We start from the raw sequence: 14119 nt of genomic DNA on the forward strand, positions 1-14119 counted from the left end.
TTTCATTTTATGTAATGCTGGGCAGGGAAATTACATTTCTGTGTATTGGTGACCTGTGACTCTCAAATCCAGAATTCTAATGTAATGCCTATTATCATACAGTAGTGTATATAGACTATATTATAGTGATATTATTGGGGAAGCACACAGGGTGTATTGGTTAGTATTACTGCGCGGGGTTAAAGTGGTCCTGGTGAGGTGGTAGAACTCTTGGAGGAGGACGATGGAGACACCAGGACCTGAGGAAGGAGTAGGTGCATACTTGCCTACCTGACGATCCCCATGAGGGAGAAAATGCTCTGTTCCTGGACTTTCCTGGTAATGTATGATTGCCATCACCTGTGGTGAAACACCTTTCTTATCAATTAACTAGCTCATCACAGGTGATGGCAATCATACATTACCAGGAAAGTCCAGGAACAGAGCATTTTTTCCCTCATGGAGAGGGTCAGGTAGGCAAGTATGAGTAGGTGGCTGCAGCTAATCAGTAACACTAGTGCCGCCTGTATCATCGATTGACGCAGATGATGGGGTGGGCTTTTCTGTTGGAATTACTGTGCAGGGCAATGGAGGAGGTGGAACTAGTTCCCCCTACCATTACAGGTGGTGGAACTCAGTTCCACCTCGTCCCTCGTCCCTCCCCCCCACTTTAACCCCTGATTACTGCCTCACTGCACTGAGGTAATGGGTTCAATTCCTACCATGGCCATAATTGTGTGGAGTTTGTATATTCTCCCCTTCTTGTGTGAGTTTCCTCCAGGTACTCCGGTTTCCCCCCACACTCCAAAAATATACTAGAGGTTAATTGGCTCCAAAACGAAATGAACCCTAGTGTGTGTGCGTGTATATGTGGTAGGGAATATGGATTATGTGTGCACTACATACTTGCCTACCTGACCCTCTCCATGAGGGAGAAAATGCTCTGTTCCTGGACTTTCCTGGTAATGTATGATTGCCATCACCTGTGGTGAAACACCTTTCTTATCAATTAACTAGCTCATCACAGGTGATGGCAATCATACATTACCAGGAAAGTCCAGGAACAGAGCATTTTTTCCCTCATGGAGAGGGTCAGGTAGGCAAGTATGAGTAGGTGGCTGCAGCTAATCAGTAACACTAGTGCCGCCTGTATCATCGATTGACGCAGATGATGGGGTGGGCTTTTCTGTTGGAATTACTGTGCAGGGCAATGGAGGAGGTGGAACTAGTTCCCCCTACCATTACAGGTGGTGGAACTCAGTTCCACCTCGTCCCTCCCCCCCCCCCCCACTTTAACCCCTGATTACTGCCTCACTGCACTGAGGTAATGGGTTCAATTCCTACCATGGCCATAATTGTGTGGAGTTTGTATATTCTCCCCTTCTTGTGTGAGTTTCCTCCAGGTACTCCGGTTTCCCCCCACACTCCAAAAATATACTAGAGGTTAATTGGCTCCAAAACGAAATGAACCCTAGTGTGTGTGCGTGTATATGTGGTAGGGAATATGGATTATGTGTGCACTACATACTTGCCTACCTGACCCTCTCCATGAGGGAGAAAATGCTCTGTTCCTGGACTTTCCTGGTAATGTATGATTGCCATCACCTGTGGTGAAACACCTTTCTTATCAATTAACTAGCTCACCACAGGTGATGGCAATCATACATTACCAGGAAAGTCCAGAAACAGAGCATCTTCTCCCTCATGGAGCGGGTCAGGTAGGCAAGTATGGTGCACTATATAAATAACTGGTAATAATGAATAAATATCAAACTCAGTCCTCATGACCCCTAATAAGTCACATTTTCCAGGTCGCCTAGCAGGTGCATAGTTGTACTCATTACTCCATACTTGCCTACCTGACCCTCTCCATGAGGGAGAAAATGCTCTGTTCCTGGACTTTCCTGGTAATGTATGATTGCCATCACCTGTGGTGAAACACCTTTCTTATCAATTAACTAGCTCACCACAGGTGATGGCAATCATACATTACCAGGAAAGTCCAGGAACAGAGCATTTTCTCCCTCATGGAGAGGGTCAGGTAGGCAAGTATGATTACTCACTGACACATTTTAAGGATCCATGGGTGTAGCTATTTATTTCACTTTTGATTCTGTGAGGAGACCTAGAAAACATGAACTGTTTTGGTTCCTGAGTACTAAGTTTGAGAACTCGTATTATAGCTTAGGTCAGTGTTTCTCAAATTATGTGCTGTGGCACCCTGGGGTGCCTCGGGACACTTGCAGGGGTGCTCTGGGTTCGTGGTCCAGGACCAATTCAAATTATGTATGGTCCATGTTATAGGCAAAACCAGTTCTGGTGGCTACCAGTCATAAAATATGTGGTCAAACGGAAACAAATCTTGTCCCTCACCACACAATTGAACCTAATGGTGATGGTGTGTACACCAGTGGCGGAACTAGTGAGCGGTGGGCCCAGGTGCGACAAAATGCTTTCCCCCCCTTCCCATGCAATCCAAGAGAGGATCTGGTGAGGGGGACCTGCTCAGGGCCAGAGAAATGGATACCTAGCAACAGTGCCGTAACTAGACATTTTAGCACTGTGTGCAAGAAACTGCATCGGAGCTCCACCCCTGCATGCAAAACAGGGGCAGTGCGTGCCGTAGGCGCGCGCAAAAATACATAGTGGCGTGGCTTCGTGGGGAAGGGGTGTGGCCACAAAATAATACCAATTCATAAAACGGTGCACAGTAGTCTCCATTATTCAAATTACGCCGCACAGTAGCACCACTACACCAGGTAGAGACCCTTTTACACCTTACGGCGGACAGAATCCTCTTTTTACACATAACGACAGACAGCGTCCCCCTTTTTACACATAACGGCAGACAGCATGCCCTTTTTACACATAGCGGCAGACAGCGTGCACTTTTTACACATAACGGCAGACAGCATCCCCTTTTTACACATAACGGCAGACAGCGTGCCCTTGTTACACATAGCGGCAGACAGCGTACACTTTTTACACATAACGGCAGACAGTGTGCCCTTGTTAAACAGCGGCAGACAGCGTACACTTTTTACACATAACGGCAGACAGCGTGCAATTTTTACACATAACAGCAGACAGCGCCCCCTTTTTACACATAACGGCAGACAGCGTGCCCTTGTTACACATTACGGCAGACAGCGTCCCCCTTTTTACACATTACGGCAGGCAGATTCCCCCTTTTTACACATTGCGGCAGACAGATTCCCCCTTTTTACACATTGCGGCAGGCAGATTCCCCCTTTTTACACATTGCGGCAGGCAGATTCCCCCTTTTTACACATTGCGGCAGGCAGATTCCCCCTTTTTACACATTACGGCAGACAGATTTCCACTTTTTACACATTGCGGCAGGCAGATTCCCCCTTTTTACACATTACGTCAGGCAGATTCCCCCTTTTTACCCATTACGTCAGGCAGATTCCCCCTTTTTACACATTGCGGCAGGCAGATTCCCCCCTTTTACACATTACGTGAGGCAGATTCCCCCTTTTTACACATTGCAGCAAAGATTCCCCCTTTTTAACACATTACGGCAGGCAGATTCCCCCTTTTTAAACATTGTGGCAGGCCAGTGGCGTGCGGTGAGGTCAGTGGCTGGTGACGCATGTCCGCTACCACCACCGCTATGGCCACTGCCATTGCCAGCTACTGTACTGCCGCCCATGCCAGCTGCCAATGCCTGCTAAAGTCGCTGCATCGGACTGGGAATTAGCTGTCGGAGCTAATTCCCAGTCCGATGCCGCCGCCAATGCCAGCGAAGTCTGGGAAGCAGCAGCAGCCAGGGCCGGTTAAGGAGAGCAGTGGAGGGTCTGCCTGGAAGTGGGATTACAGCTGCAGGCTGGTTGATAAAGACAATGGTAGTAATTGTCCCCCTCTCCTTATACCTCGGCACACACACAGTAATTACCCCCCTCCTCTTATACTCCAACACACACAGTAATTGCCTGCCTGCCCTCCTGCCCTGCCCCCCCCCCCATACCCTGGCACAGTGCTCACATCTCCGTGCTGAGCGCTGCTGTGTACGGTCCGTGTGCTTCCCTGCTATCTGAAACACAGAGTGCAGGGCAGTCTATGGTCTGTAGTACACAGCAGCGCTCAGCATGGACACGGGTGATGGCGGGACATGCAGATCTGTACAGCGGCTCTCTACAGCGGCGTGGACACGGACATGTGGAGGGGCGGAGGATGATGGCGTATGTCGTGCTGCGGCGCCCCTGACGCTGGCCCTTACTTGGAGCAATCCCGGCGGCAGTGAGAGCGGGACCCGGCAATCAATTAGAGGTCAGCAGACAGGTGTTCTGGTGCAGGAGCCTCTCTAAGGGTGGAGGGTGGGCTGGACCCCAGGGGGGAGCTGTGATTCTGGTGCCCAATCATATCTGCCTCAGTGACAGGGGCGTGCTTTGATATGGGCTGCAAGCACGTCCCTGCACTGAGGCACTCACACTAGTGCCGCTTACAGCGCTTTTTAAATGGGCTTTTCTCTGACGTCCTAGTGGATGCTGGGGACTCCGTAAGGACCATGGGGAATAGCGGCTCCGCAGGAGTCTGGGCACAAAAGTAAAGCTTTAGGACTACCTGGTGTGCACTGGCTCCTCCCCCTATGACCCTCCTCCAAGCCTCAGTTAGATTTTTGTGCCCGAACGAGAAGGGTGCACACTAGGTGGCTCTCCTGAGCTGCTTAGTGAAAAGTTTAGTTTTAGGTTTTTTATTTTCAGTGAGACCTGCTGGCAACAGGCTCACTGCATCGAGGGACTAAGGGGAGAAGAAGCGAACTCACCTGCGTGCAGAGTGGATTGGGCTTCTTAGGCTACTGGACACCATTAGCTCCAGAGGGATCGAACACAGGCCCAGCCATGGAGTCCGGTCCCAGAGCCGCGCCGCCGGCCCCCTTAGAGAGCCAGAAGCAAGAAGAGGTCCGGAAAATCGGCGGCAGAAGACATCCTGTCTTCACCAAGGTAGCGCACAGCACTGCAGCTGTGCGCCATTGCTCCTCAGCACACTTCACACTTCGGTCACTGAGGGTGCAGGGCGCTAGGGGGGGGGCGCCCTGAGCAGCAATAAAAACACCTTGGCTGGCGAAAATACATCACATATAGCCCCCAGGGCTATATGGATGAATTTTAACCCCTGCCAGAATACACAGAAAAACGGGAGATAAGGCCGCCGAGAAGGGGGCGGAGCCTATCTCCTCAGCACACTGGCGCCATTTTCCCTCACAGCTCCGTTGGAGGGAAGCTCCCTGGCTCTCCCCTGCAGTCACTACACTACAGAAAGGGTTAAAAAAGAGAGGGGGGCACTAATTAGGCGCAGTATTAAAAATACAGCAGCTATAAGAGGAAAAACACTTATATAAGGTTATCCCTGTATATATATAGCGCTCTGGTGTGTGCTGGCAAACTCTCCCTCTGTCTCCCCAAAGGGCTAGTGGGGTCCTGTCCTCTATCAGATCATTCCCTGTGTGTGTGCTGTGTGTCGGTACGTTTGTGTCGACATGTATGAGGAGGAAAATGATGTGGAGACGGAGCAAATTGCCTGTAATAGTGATGTCACCCCCTAGGGGGTCGACACCTGAGTGGATGAACTGTTGGAAGGAATTACGTGACAGTGTCAGCTATGTATAAAAGACAGTGGTTGACATGAGACAGCCGGCTACTCAGCTTGTGCCTGTCCAGACGTCTCATAGGCCGTCAGGGGCTCTAAAGCGCCCGTTACCTCAGATGGCAGATACAGACGCCGACACGGATACTGACTCCAGTGTCGACGGTGAAGAGACAAATGTGATTTCCAGTAGGGCCACACGTTACATGATTGAGGCAATGAAAAATGTTTTACACATTTCTGATAATACGAGTACCACCAAAAAGGGGTATTATGTTCGTTGAGGAAAAACTACCTGTAGTTTTCCTGAATCTGAGAAATTAAATGAGGTGTGTGATGATGCGTGGGTTTCCCCCGATAACAACTGATAATTTCTAAAATGTTATTGGCATTATATCCTTTCCCGCCAGAGGTTAGGGTGCGTTGGGAAACACCCCCTAGGGTGGGTAAAGCGCTCACACGCTTGTAAGAACAAGGGCGCTACCCTCTCCTGAGATGGCCGCCCTTAAGGATCCTGCTGATAGAAAGCAGGAGGGTATCCTAAAATGTATTTACACACATACTGGTGTTATACTGCGACCAGCAATCGCCTCAGTCTGGATGTGCAGTGCTGGGTTGGCGTGGTCGGATTCCCTGACTGAAAATATTGATACCCTAGATAGGGACAGTATATAATTGCCTATAGAGCATTTAAAAGATGCATTTCTATATATGCGTGATGCACAGCGGAATATTTGCCGACTGGCATCAAGTGTAAGTGCGTTGTCCATTTCTGCCAGAAGAGGGTTATGGACACGACAGTGGTCAGGTGATGCGGATTCCAAACGGCATTTGGAAGTATTGCCTTATAAAGGGGAGGAGTTATTTGGGGTCGGTCTTTCAGACCTGGTGGCCACGGCAACAGCTGGGAAATCCACGTTTGTACCCCAGGTCGCCTCTCAACATAAGAAGACGCCGTATTATCAGGCGCAGTCCTTTCGTTCCCAGAAGGGCAAGCGGGCAAAAGGTTCCTCATTTCTGCCCCGTGACAGAGGGAGAGGAAAAAGGCTGCAGAAATCAGCCAGTTCCCAGGAACAGAAGCCCTCTCCCGCCTCTGCCAAGCCCTCAGCATGACGCTGGGGCTTTACAAGCAGACTCAGGCACGGTGGGGGCCCGTCTCAATGAATTTCAGCGCGCAGTGGGCTCACTCGCAAGTAGACCCCTGGATCCTTCAGGTGATATCTCAGGGGTACAAATTGGAATTCGAGACGTCTCCCCCTCGCCGTTTTCCTAAAGTCGGCTTTACCGACGTCTCCCTCTGACAGGGAGGCAGTTTTGGAAGCCATTCACAAGCTGTATTCCCAGCAGGTGATAATCAAGATACCCCTCCTGCAACAGGGAACGGGGTATTATTCCACACTGTTGTGGTACCGAAGCCGGACGGCTCGGTGAGACCGATTCTAAATCTAAAATCTTTGAACACTTACATATGGAGGTTCAAATTCAAGATGGAGTCACTCAGAGCAGTGATTGCGAACCTGGAAGAAGGGGACTACATGATGTCTCGGGACATCAAGGATGCTTACCTTCATGTCCCAATTTACCGTTCTCACCAAGGGTACCTCAGGTTTGTGGTACAGAACTGTCACTATCAGTTTCAGACGCTGCCGTTTGGATGGTCCACGGCACCCCGGGTCTTTACCAAGGTAACGGCCGAAATGATGATACTCCTTCGAAGGAAGGGAGTTTTAGTTATCCCTTACTTGGACGATCTCCTGATAAGGGTAAGATCCAGAGAACAGTTGGAGGTCAGTGTAGCACTATCTCAGGTAGTGTTGCGGCAGCACGGTTGGATTCTCAATATTCCAAAATCGCAGCTGGTTCCGACGACTCGTCTTCTGTTCCTAGGGATGATCCTGGACACAGTCCAGAAAAAGGTGTTTCTCCCGGAGGAGAAAGCCAGGGAGTTATCCGAGCTAGTCAGGAACCTCCTAAAACCGAGCCAAGTCTCAGTGCATCAATGCACAAGGGTTCTGGGAAAAATGGTGGCTTCCTACGAAGCAATCCCATTCGGCAGATTCCACGCAAGAACTTTCCAGTGGGACCTGCTGGACAAATGGTCCGGGTCGCATCTTCAGATGCATCAGCGGATAACCCTGTCACCAAGGACAAGGGTGTCCCTCCTGTGGTGGTTGCAGAGTGCTCATCTTATAGAGGGCCGCAGATTCGGCATTCAGGACTGGGTCTTGGTGACCACGGATGCCAGCCTGCGAGGCTGGGGAGCAGTCACACAGGGAAGGAATTTCCAGGGCTTATGGTCAAGCCTGGAGACATCACTTCACATAAATATCCTGAAGCTAAGGGCCATTTACAATGCTCTAAGCTTAGCAAGACCTCTGCTTCAAGGTCAGCCGGTGTTAATCCAGTCGGACAACATCACGGCAGTCACCCACGTAAACAGACAGGGTGGCACAAGAAGCAGGAGGGCAATGGCAGAAGCTGCAAGGATTCTTCGCTTAACGGGAAATCATGTGATAGCACTGTCAGCAGTGTTCATTCCGGGAATGGACAACTGGGAAGCAGACTTCCTCAGCAGACGCTCTGGTAACACCGTGGGTGTACCGGTCAGTGTATGTGTTCCATCCTCTGCCTCTCATACACAAGGTACTGAGAATTATAAGATGGAGAGGAGTAAGCACTATATTCGTGGCTCCGGATTGGCCAAGAAGGACTTGGTAACCGGAACTTCAAGAGATGCTCACGGAGGATCCGTGGCCTCTACCTCTAAGAAGGGACCTGCTCCAGCAAGGACCCTGTCTGTTCCAAGACTTACCGCGGCTGCGTTTGACGGCATGGCGGTTGAACGCCGGATCCTGAAGGAAAAAGGCATTCCGGATGAAGTCATCCCTATCCTGATCAAAGCCAGGAAGGATGTAACCGCAAAACATTATCACCGCATTTGGCGAAAATATGTTGCGTGGTGCGAGGCCAGTAAGGCCCGACGGAGGAATTTCAACTGGGTCGATTCCTACATTTCCTGCAAACAGGAGTGTCTATGGGCCTGAAATTGGGGTCCATTAAGGTTCGAATTTCGGCCCTGTCAATTTTCTTCCAAAAAGAACTAGCTTCAGTCCCTGAAGTTCAGACGTTTGTAAAAGGGCTACTGTATATACAGCCTCCTTTTGTGCCTCCAGTGGCACCTTGGGATCTCAATGTAGTTTTTGGGTTCCAAAAGTCACATTGGTTTGAACCACTTAAATCTGTGGAGTTAAAATATCTCACATGGAAGGTGGTCATGCTGTTGGCCCTGGCCTGGGCCAGGCGCGTGTCAGAATTGGCGGCTTTATCCTGTAAAAGCCCTTATCTGATTTTCCATTCGGACAGGGCGGAATTGAGGACTCGTCCTCAGTTTCTCCCTAAGGTGGTTTCAGCGTTTCACCTGAACCAACCTATGGTGGTGCCTGCGGCTACTAGGGACTTGGAGGACTCCAAGTTGCTAGACGTTGTCAGGGCCCTGAAAATATATGTTTCCAGGACGGCTGGAGTCAGAAAATCTGACTCGCTGTTTATCCTGTATGCACCCAACAAGCTGGGTGCTCCTGCTTCTAAGCAGACTATTGCTCGTTGGATTTGTAGTACAATTCAGCTTGCACATTCTGTGGCAGGCCTGCCACAGCCAAAAATCTGTAAATGCCCACTCCACAAGGGAGGTGGGCTCATCTTGGGCGGCTGCCCGAGGGGTCTCGGCTTTACAACTTTGCCGAGCAGCTACTTGGTCAGGAGCAAATACGTTTGTAAAATTCTACAAATTTGATACCCTGGCTGAGGAGGACCTGGAGTTCTCTCATTTGGTGCTGCAGAGTCATCCGCACTCTCCCGCCCGTTTGGGAGCTTTGGTATAATCCCCATGGTCCTTACGGAGTCCCCAGCATCCACTAGGACGTCAGAGAAAATAAGAATTTACTTACCGATAATTCTATTTCTCGTAGTCCGTAGTGGATGCTGGGCGCCCATCCCAAGTGCGGATTGTCTGCAATACTGGTACATAGTTATTGTTACCAAAAATCGGGTTATTGCTGTAGTGAGCCATCTTTTCTAGAGACTCCTCTGTTATCATGCTGTTAACTGGGTTTAGATCACAAGTTATACGGTGTGATTGGTGTGGCTGGTATGAGTCTTACCCGAGATTCAAAATCCTTCCTTATGATGCTTGGAGGAGGGTCATAGGGGGAGGAGCCAGTGCACACCAGGTAGTCCTAAAGCTTTACTTTTGTGCCCAGACTCCTGCGGAGCCGCTATTCCCCATGGTCCTTACGGAGTCCCCAGCATCCACTACGGACTACGAGAAATAGAATTATCGGTAAGTAAATTCTTATTTTTACTGCCCATCTCTTAGCCCCGCCCCCTGCCCGCCCCCCGCTTCCAGTCCTTTATAATTGGATGCAAGAGACACCGCTCTCGGTGCCGCCTACACTAATTTAAACCTGTTTTTACAATGAATACAATAATATAAAGCATTTACTTATGACACAGAATGTGTCATAAGTATCTCTTTGTATTATTGCAATCATTAATGACAGGGGGGGCACTACCTCCCCTGACTGCACATCCCTGCGGCAGGCAGATTCCCCCTTTTTACACATTGCGGCAGGCAGATTCCCCCTTTTTGCACATTGCGGCAGACAGTCCCCCTTTTTGCACATGGAAAGAAAGAAAAAAAGAAAGAAAGAAAGAATTATACTTACCCTCTCCGCTGGCTCAGACTCCTCGGTGCAGCTTCTGATCACGATTCCCGGGGCAGGAGAGAAGGAGGAGGAGGGAGGTGGAGGAGGGAGCCGCAGCAGCGCTGTGTTATTGGTGGAGGCGCTGCTGCTGCTGTCCCCCTGCTTCACTATAGACTGTTCTCGGAAGACAGCCTATAGTGAAGCAGAGGGACAGCAGCAGCAGCGCCTCAACCAGTAGCAAAGCGCTGCTGCGGCTCCCTCCTCCACCTCCCTTCTCCTCCTTCTCCCCCGTACCGCTGCGCTCCTCTCCTCTCTGTCCAGGTGGCTGTATGCTGCGGGCAGCGGTTGCCCGCAGCACACAGCGGCATGTAATGAGTCAGTTTGACTCATTACATGCTTTGGGCCCCTGGACAGTGGCGGGCCCCAGTGCAACGCACTGGTTGCACTGGCGGTAGTTCCGCCTCTGGTGTACACACTGTGAGATTTTTTCTTACGATTTTGACTATATAGGGGTATATGCAATTCACGGCGAATCGCGGCAATTTTTCGCCGTTTTTTAATTCGACTTAATTCGACAGGTGAATTCCGGAAGGTGGCTGCCGGAATTCACCATATTCAATGAAAAACGGATTCGCCAGAACCGCGGGCGAAAATCGGCCAATTTGGCGGATTTTGCCGCGATTTTAAAAAACGGGAAAAAACGGGAAAAACCAGAAAAAAAAAATGGCGTGGGGTCCCCCCTCCAAAGCATAACCAGCCTCGGGCTCTTCGAGCTGGTCCTGGTTCTAAAAATGCAGGGAAAAATTGGGCAGGGATCCCCCGTATTTTTAAAACCAGCACCGGGCTCTGCGCCTGGTGCTGGTGCCAAAAATACGGGGGACAAAAAGAGTAGGGGTCCCCCGTATTTTTAACACCAGCATCGGGCTCCACTAGCTGGACAGATAATGCCACAGCCGGGGGTCACTTTTATACAGTGCCCTGCGGCCGTGGCATCAAATATCCAACTAGTCACCCCTGGCCGGGGTACCCTGGGGGAGTGGGGACCCCTTCAATCAAGGGGTCCCCCCCCCCAGCCACCCAAGGGCCAGGGGTGAAGCCCGAGGCTGTCCCCCCCCATCCAATGGGCTGCGGATGGGGGGGCTGATAGCCTTTTGTGATAATGAAAAGAATATTGTTTTTTCCAGCAGTACTACAAGTCCCAGCAAGCCTCCCCCGCAAGCTGGTACTTGGAGAACCACAAGTACCAGCATGCGGGAGAAAAACGGGCCCGCTGGTACCTGTAGTACTACTGGAAAAAAAATACCCAAATAAAAACAGTACACAGACACCTTGATAGTAAAACTTTATTACACACTACCGACACACACATACTTACCTATGTTGACACGCCGACTGCCACGGTCTCCGACGATCCGAGGGTACCTGTGAAAAAATTATACTCACCTTCCAGCGTCCAGAGGTACATCCACGTCCAGAGTATAATCCACGTACTTGTTAAAAAAACAAACCGCAAATACCCGCTCCATACCGGACTGAAAGGGGTCCCATGCTGACACATCAGACCCCTTTCTCCCGAATGCCGGGACATCACGTGACTCCTGTCACTGAAGTCCCTTCAGCCAATCAGGAAGCGCTACTTCCGTGGCGCTCACCTGATTGGCTGTGCGCTGTCTGTGCTGTGACAGCGCATCGCAAAGCCGCTCCATTAGTTTCAATGGTGGGAACTTAGCGGCTAGCCGGGGGGTTACCCGCGGTCAGCCGCTGACCGGCGGGTGAACTCACCGCTAGCCGCTAAGTTCCCACCATTGAATATAATGGACGGGGCTGTGCGATGCGCTGTCTGAGTTCAGACAGCGCACAGCCAATCAGGTGAGCGCAGTTGCGCTTCCTGATTGGCTTTAGAGACCTTTGTGTGACAGCTGTCACTGACAGGTCTCATTCGGGGTAAGGGGTCTCATGTGTCAGCATGGGACCCCTTTCAGTCCGGTGGTCCGTGTGTTCGTTTTCTTTTTTTGCCAAGTACGTGGATTTATCTCTGGACCCTGGCTGAGGTGAGTATATTGATCTTTTCTTTTCAGGTATCCGTGGATTCTACATGGAGAAGAGGACCGATGTCGGCGTGTGAACATAGGTAAGTATGTGTGTGTCGGCAGTGTGTAATAAAGTTTTACTTGTCACGGTGTGTGTGTACTGTTTTTATTTGGGTATTTTTTTTCAGTAGTACTACAGGTACCAGCGGGCCCGTTTTTCTCCCGCATGCTGGTACTTGTGGTTCTCCAAGTACCAGCTTGCGGGGGAGGCTTGCTGGGACTTGTAGTACTGCTGGAAAAAACAATATTCTTTTCATTATCACAAAAGGCTATCAGCCCCCCCATCCGCAGCCCATTGGATGGGGGGGGACAGCCTCGGGCTTCACCCCTGGCCCTTGGGTGGCTGGGGGGGGGACGACCCCTTGATTGAAGGGGTCCCCACTCCCCCAGGGTACCCCGGCCAGGGGTGACTAGTTGGGTAGTTAATGCCACGGCCACAGGGCACGGCATAAAAGTGACCCCCGGCTGTGGCATTATCTGTCCAGCTAGTGGAGCCCGATGCTGGTGTTAAAAATACGGGGGACCCCTACTCTTTTTGTCCCCCGTATTTTTGGCACCAGGCGCAGAGCCCGGTGCTGGTTTTAAAAATACGGGGGATCCCCTGTCAATTTTTCCCCCCCATTTTTAGAACCAGGACCAGCTCGAAGAGCCCGAGGCTGGTTATGCTTTGGAGGGGGGACCCCACGCCATTTTTTTTTAGGATTTTACCGTTCCAGCAATAAAAAAATAAATAAAAAAAAATAATATTTAAAAAAAAATATAAATAATATTTGTGCCTCCAAAAAAAAAAAAAAAAGTACCTAATCCCTTCTAATATAAATAGATATGCTATTCCTAAAAAAAAAAACACCAAAAAAAAACATGTTTAAATTTTTTTTTATTGTTTTCACCCTCCAAAGTGTGGCGGATTGAAAATGACGAATTTGCTGTCTAAAAGCACTGCTGTCGAATTTCCAAACTTGATTTGAATATGCTTTGGTCGAATTGCAGCACTTGTATCATTGCAGAAAAGTCGAATTTGCAAAAATTCGAATTTCAAAAAGTCGAATTTTGAAAGTCCGTTTTTTGGTCGGAAAGCACTGAATTGCATAGGCGAATTTTTTTTTTGGGCGAAAATGACCCGAAATTCGACAATTTCGGGAATTCGACCGCAATTGCATATACCCCATAGTCAAAATCGTAAGAAAAGTTAGTGCAGATTGCAAGGTGAAAGTCACCTTGCGATCCCGATTCGATGCTAATGCGTGGTCACACGCTGTCGGCATCGCAAGAATAGATAGACTGTGCAGGCAAGTCAATTTTGACTATCTCTATAGAAGAGATAGTCAAAATTGTCACTTAGCCAAAATTTCACATAGTCAGTATCGCAAGCACACTCATTATGTGCTTGCGATGCCGACCTTGGCCCTGTCGCATAGTGAGAATCGGTCATAGCCCGCATCTCACCATGTGTATGGGCCATTAGAATGACAAATAAACACAATTTACTTAATTTAATATTTATTTCTAAATTTCTCAATAAGAAACTTTTGGCCTAGGGTGCTGTGAAAAAAAATCTGATACTCTAGAGCAGAGGTTCTCAAACTCGGTCATCAGGACCCCACACAGTGCATGTTTTGCAGGTAACCCAGCAAGTGCACAGGTGTACTAATTACTCACTGGCACATTTTAAAAGGTCCACAGGTGAAGCTAATTATTTCACTTGTGATTCTGTGAGACCTGCAAAACATGCACTGT

At 49.6% G+C, this 14119-nt stretch overlaps 1 long non-coding RNA gene across 2 annotated transcripts in view; it reads left to right on the top strand.

Annotated features, from left to right (window-relative positions):
• The window catches only part of LOC134957765 (uncharacterized), a 41001-nt gene that overhangs the window by 681 nt on the left and 26201 nt on the right, over nucleotides 1–14119 (top strand). The window lies entirely within an intron of this gene.

Source organism: Pseudophryne corroboree, chromosome 9 (genome assembly GCF_028390025.1).
Source record: "Pseudophryne corroboree isolate aPseCor3 chromosome 9, aPseCor3.hap2, whole genome shotgun sequence".
NCBI lineage: Eukaryota > Metazoa > Chordata > Amphibia > Anura > Myobatrachidae > Pseudophryne > Pseudophryne corroboree.